This window comes from Oryzias latipes, chromosome 12 (assembly GCF_002234675.1).
Source record: "Oryzias latipes chromosome 12, ASM223467v1".
Lineage (NCBI taxonomy): Eukaryota > Metazoa > Chordata > Actinopteri > Beloniformes > Adrianichthyidae > Oryzias > Oryzias latipes.
In genome coordinates this window covers 9,846,506-9,852,512 of record NC_019870.2, presented here as the reverse complement: position 1 = coordinate 9,852,512, position 6,007 = coordinate 9,846,506, and the positions used below count along the sequence as shown (strand labels likewise).

Below are 6,007 nucleotides of genomic sequence, written 5' to 3'. Positions count from 1 at the left end.
TAGGCACTCAACAAATGACATTCACAAAACTCCAAATTATTAAAAACAGCAACTTAATAGAAACTCAAATAACGATAAAACAATCCAACATAAAGAACACAACAGCTCAATGAGGGGGATTCTGGAAAGTCAGAGTCTCTCAGTCTGAAAAGGACCTCTCTGCACCAAATCCATTCTTACTGGATCAGAGACTGTGGTTGGTCATTCATCTGGACCAACTGGATTTGAGGTACCGGTAGGTGGAATTTTGGATCCAGTCTGCTCCTCTTCCATACACGCCTCTCTGGAACATAAGAGACAGAACTTCAATAAAAGCAAACAGTGAAAAGTAAAACAGTCAAATGTTTCCCTTTCAACAGTAGAAGTGGTGACAGGAGTTTCTTCTGCAGCTAAAAAACAAGAATTATTATTATACAATTATCAATGATAAAGTTAATAAAATATCTATAGCAGAATACTAATAATAGTTTAGTGGCTCATTTAAAATCTGTGTACAGGTTTTTCACAATTTCATGATCTTTTTATATATTAATAAGAGATTTATTGGTTGTGTATTTGCATGAGATCATATTTATTAATTTAATTATGAACAGTTTGGGCACCATACTTTTCAGCTGCTGTTTATGAAAAAGGGGTTATGCAGACACTGTTTTTTTAATTACTTTACATGCTTTTAAAATTACCTGAGATGACATCTTCAGTGAAGTCAGGATCATCTTGGGATGTGGACGCTGCACAACCTCCAATATTTTTGATACTTTTTGAGAGCAGAAGAAGAAACTGAATCAGAATTAGTTTCGAGTTTTCCATTGGAAATTACGACAAACGGGGTCGTTATGTGTGGAAACTTCACCTCGGATCAATTAGTATCTTACGTAAAAATTGCGCAGCTGCACAGAAAGACTGGATAATGTAAAAAATACGGCCCCAACATCTTCCAAACTTACCTTTTGATTGGTGTTGAAGTTCTTCATCTTTTTCTGTGGCATGAAGTTCTCTTGTTGTCGCTTTGATCAGCGTGACAAAATGTGCTTGTTTTTTTCTTTTCCCCAACTTTATTGATACAAACTCCTCTCGTAAATGCACACTGTGCCAGGCTCAGATGCAAATATGTTGACCAATCGTTGCTAAGAGTGGTGTAACGTCATTATTTGGGTTGCCAGATTGGTTCAGGTGTGCTGACAGGGGGGATCATCAAAGTGCAGGCAACTTTCTTTTGCACAACATTCAGAGCGCACGTTGGTACGGAGGTTCTATGAAATGGGTTGCCAGATTTGGGTCTTTTTTATATTATTTTTGTCGCCACTTCGGGGCCCTGGTGGTGACGGGGGCCCTACGCGGCTGCGTAATTCGCGTATAGGGAGGGCCGGCCATGTCAACAGGGAAACAAGTCCTGCACCGAAAGAAGGTATTACTGTTAAAGAAACACCAAAAAGACACATTATGGTTTGAAAAAAGAAACCAAGAAAAAAACAAATTATCTGATAAAAATCAGCTAAATGGAGACAAAAAATTAAATAAATCCAGCTGTTAAAACGAGTTGAAACTGAGAAAATGAAATAAACAGAAAAGGGAATTACCTTTTTGAGTCTTTGAAATGAATTATTTTCTAATTTAGGTATAATGTAAAGCAGTTTAGCTAAGTGGTGGTGCAGAGGTTAGCGCCCTGAGCTAAGACTGAGATGGCCCTGGTTCAATCCACCTGGGACCTTTCTGTGTGTAGTTTGCATGTTCTCCTTGTACATGTGTGGGCTTTCTCTGGATATTATGTCTTCCTCCCAAAAACATGCTTCACAGGCTAATTTGTCATTCTAAACTATCCATATGGTATGACTGTGTGGCCCTGCAATGGACTGGATGCCTGTTCAGGGTGTATCCTGCCTTTGCCCAACAGTACGTGGGATAGGCTCCAGCAACCCAGTGACTCCAAAACGGGATCAAGTGGGAAGATGGATGGCAGTAAATAAGTTTTTTTTTTAGAAACATTTAACAGGGTTATTAAATTGAAACCTTTTGGGGTCATTCAATCATGAATAATAAGACTTGGGACCACCACATGGAAACTCTGGAAAGTGTCCCCATGTGGTTGCTGTAACTTTTATAAACAGTCCTAGCTGGTCTCCCATCCAAAGACTAACCATGCCTGACCCTGCTTAGCTACTGAGATCAAACACCACTTTGCAATATATTTTTTATTGGATAAAAAAAATTACATTGTAAATCCTAGTTGGTCATCTGTATATGACCAAGTAGGATTATCATTTTAAAATCATTAATCATCATCAAAAGGCTGCATTATTATTATCAAAAGGCTGCATTATTATTTCAAAGACCCTTCAGGTCCTCCATGCATTCTCTATCCCGATTGCCAGCTTTCACTGTAACATTCCACCATCACATTTACTTTCAGTCCTTACCATAAGGAGCCTTCAGTGCCTTAAGCATTGAAAAGACTTAATTGCTATAAGGTGCTGCCAGTACATTACAGATGACCTTCAAATGTTTACAGGTACATTTGAAAGAGAATAATGAAGTGGAAAAAACGTAAGCCCTTATTGAAACTTTTGGAATAGTATAAATGTTTTGTGTGTGCGCTTATAAATATGATACGGAAACATGCACACCGTGGGCTGAAATTCCTCTCAAGTGGAAACTTGTTTTTTCCATTAAGCTCCAGAGCAGGAGTCTGCAGCTACTTTATTTGTACGCTAGTGTAACTTCACAAATAAACTTAAAGCCAAATCCGAATTCTTCCCCTTCCCCTATGGCTTCTCCCCATACCTCCAATTGTAGGGGCATTTGGGGGGGTAGGGTTTTCTGAAATAATTTTTTTAAGGGCTAACCCTAACAGTGGAGAGATGTCGTGTGTTTCACGCCGTACTGTGTTGCGGTGGAGAAGTGTTTTTCATGCTTTGATGCAGGAAAGCTTACATTTAAATGGAAGTTATGACTTTTTGTTTTAGCATGACCTTTTTAAAGTTATCAAACCGATGTGGTTGGGTTTTTTCCGAGCACTAGCAGCTCCGTGCTGACGTGCCTGACCGGCGATTATTCATGACGTCACCAAGTGGGAGTCATGTCCGAATTCGAAGATCTTTCCACTACCGTCTAACTACTATATAGTCCGGGACTATCGAGTGCCCTGGGACTATCGAGTGCCCTGGATTTTAAAAGCAATTCGAATACCATGCTCACTAATTATTTTTTTTAAACGGCGGATATGACTTCATCGATTTTACAAAGTTAAAATGTAATTAATATGAGCGTTTAGTAATGATTACTTATGAGTCACCTGTCTTCGGAAGATAAAAATGTTGATGTTTTTTTAAAAAAATACATTCATTTTTTTTGGCAAAAATTGTTCAGACGCAATGCATTGTGGTCTATATTCGCTGATCTAGTGAGCATCGATGCACGCTGAATCTTCTTCAGGGACTTCTGGGAAATTTCCAGGTCACTCGATTTTGGAATTGTAGATTCGGACAGCTCTACAAAATGGCAAACGCACTATATAGTGCACCATACAGTCAGCAGTGAAGGATTTCCGACAAAACGACTTATTTTTCCATACCTCTCCCTTTAGAGGACTAGATGTAAGGTTATGAAGAAGCCGTGGGGGTAGGGAAGGAATTCGGATTCGGCCCAAGTGTTCCCTGGATGGATTTGTCTTTTTACATGTGTAAATATTTGAGACTATTTTTATTAAATTGGCACAGCTGGCTCATTTTTAGTCCAATAAACAGGTCATGTCCCTTGACGTGTTCAGGAGTCTGTGGGGAGGAAATCACTGCTGGGATTCAAGGTTCACAAACACGTGCACATATGTTTTACAAAAGGTAGTTCAAACTCATTGGACCTGAAGGCCTGATCCTCTCCTTTAAGGGAAGTATAGTGAGATGGAATATTTCAGAAACAATTTATTGGATTTACATGTAATTACCATTGCAAATGAACAACATATTCAAAATTACAGAAGCTTTTTGAGCAATCTATGGATGATTGATGCTTTTTAAGGAGGAGCATACTACACGTTTTATTTTCCAAGTTCAGTATGAACTACTCTGGGTGATTAAAATGTGAACATTTTTGGGAGGAACCACACTGTGCACAAAAATGACATAATAGGGATATGTTTACTGTAAACAAACCTTATCTTGCTTTACAGATAAGCTCTGTGACAAAAATCTCATTTAATTCCACTAATATAATAGCATTCCTGATGTGGCTCCACATTCGCCATGTGAAAACAGAATTCTAATTGAAGTTTTATTACACATGTAAAGAAAAATGTGTCGGAAATGTAAAAGATTTTTAATAAGAAATGTATGTCTATCAAAACATCGCTTCATACAATTTACTCTGAAGATGGCTACAATGACCTGACAGCACTAATGCATCAATCAAGTGAAATGATTACTGTGCTGTACTTTCCCTGATGACATGGCACTGATGTATTTATTTACGGTGTTCGAAACGCACAGCCTGAGGAAATTCTTTGTTGTGTCAACTGAAAGTTCTGTTTGAGCCACCAGTGAACGGAAACATGGGTTCCTTTGTTTGTGCTTTTCTCTTAAGTTGTTGCTTCCTTTGGCCCAACTAAAAAGCATCTTGTTTTTCCCATCACCGTGTTTTTTTAAAGAATGCATTTGATGCAGTTTTGTCATTCCAGCTTTGTTGTGCGTTTATGATGGCGTGCTCCTCATCCTGTACTTCAATTAAAGTAGAACAACACACTTGATGCTTGCTTGACATCTAAAAAACTCTGTGATAAAGATGTGTTTTTGCCTGGAGATAGAGAAACGTATCACTTGTTTGAAGACTTAGCCACTCAATCCAGCTTATGGTAAAGAGGCTGCTTTCAGTCTATTTACCTTTAAACCAGCAGTAATTTTGTATTAGTTTAAAAAACATATACATTTAAAAGATAGTTTGATTTTCTTTCCCTACAAATAGTTTTTGATATTGCCACAGCACCACTGAAATCAGGAGTTGGACATAGTTTCAGTAGAAATTCGCCTCTGAGCTAGGGGCAAGACTGTTAGCCTTCCCCCTTCCGATGCAACAAAAACAGTGATCAATATTGGAGCTATGCAGTCGTACAGTTTTGAGCCAGGTGGCAGCTCAGATGGGGGGAATCGTAAACATACATGGATCTAGTTTACAAGTGGACGCATCAGAATGGAGCTTGTGGCTTGCCGTAGTAGCTTCTAGGTCCCAGCTACATGTTTTTTCCAATGGCAATCTTTCATCTGCTCCTGATTCACAATGTTTTGAATAAAGACAAACTCAATATTGCCTTTTTTAGTTTAATTGTCTTTATTTATGTCCTCCATCATCAGAAAAATGCCACAAGAACATATTAGAAACACCAAGAACACAATTTTCATCAGAGAGTCTTAAAGTTGTTCTGCAACAAAAAAACAACTTTCACAAGGTATGAAACAAAGCTTTCTGTTAATACCAAAACTGAATCCATTGTTGCCTGGTGTCTCTGTCCTTCAAAATAACAACAACAAAGTACTCTGTCTTTTTTCCAACCTGCTTCTTAAACATCTTGACCAATCCATAAAGTCCCAAACATATCATTTGAAGACTGTAGCAAATGGGGAGCATTTTTCTCCTTCTGCAAGTTACAGCTAGAGATGTCTGGTGTGCTGTCTATTTAGACAGAGCTCAGGAGACCACAAGTTTACCTGAAAACGTGGGACATGTTCCTGACATTCTGTTCTTTTAAACTGAGCAGATTATCTCAAGCATAATTCTTTATTCTTCCTCTTTTCCCCCAAAACACAAAGAACTCAGATCTTTAACCAGTATCATTTAAGAGCATTACGCAATAGAATAATTCTGAGTTAGAATAACATGATGGGCCTCCTATGCAGGAAATGGGAAAAAATGTATCCTAGACAGAATACATATTATAAATCTTTTCAAAATAATTCATTTGACACCTAAGGGGTTGCACAATGGCATAAAGGTTAGATCTCTCACCTCACAGGGTGAAGGC

General features: G+C 38.3%; 1 long non-coding RNA gene across 1 annotated transcript; it reads right to left on the bottom strand.

Annotated features, from left to right (window-relative positions):
* LOC105355219 lies at positions 1-1,049 on the bottom strand. The gene is made up of 3 exons (XR_909689.3): positions 948-1,049; positions 684-757; positions 1-283 (listed from the first exon to the last, which is right to left on the bottom strand). It is a non-coding gene; the product is annotated as an uncharacterized LOC105355219 (long non-coding RNA).
* Between the last annotated feature and the right edge of the window lie 4,958 nt (positions 1,050-6,007).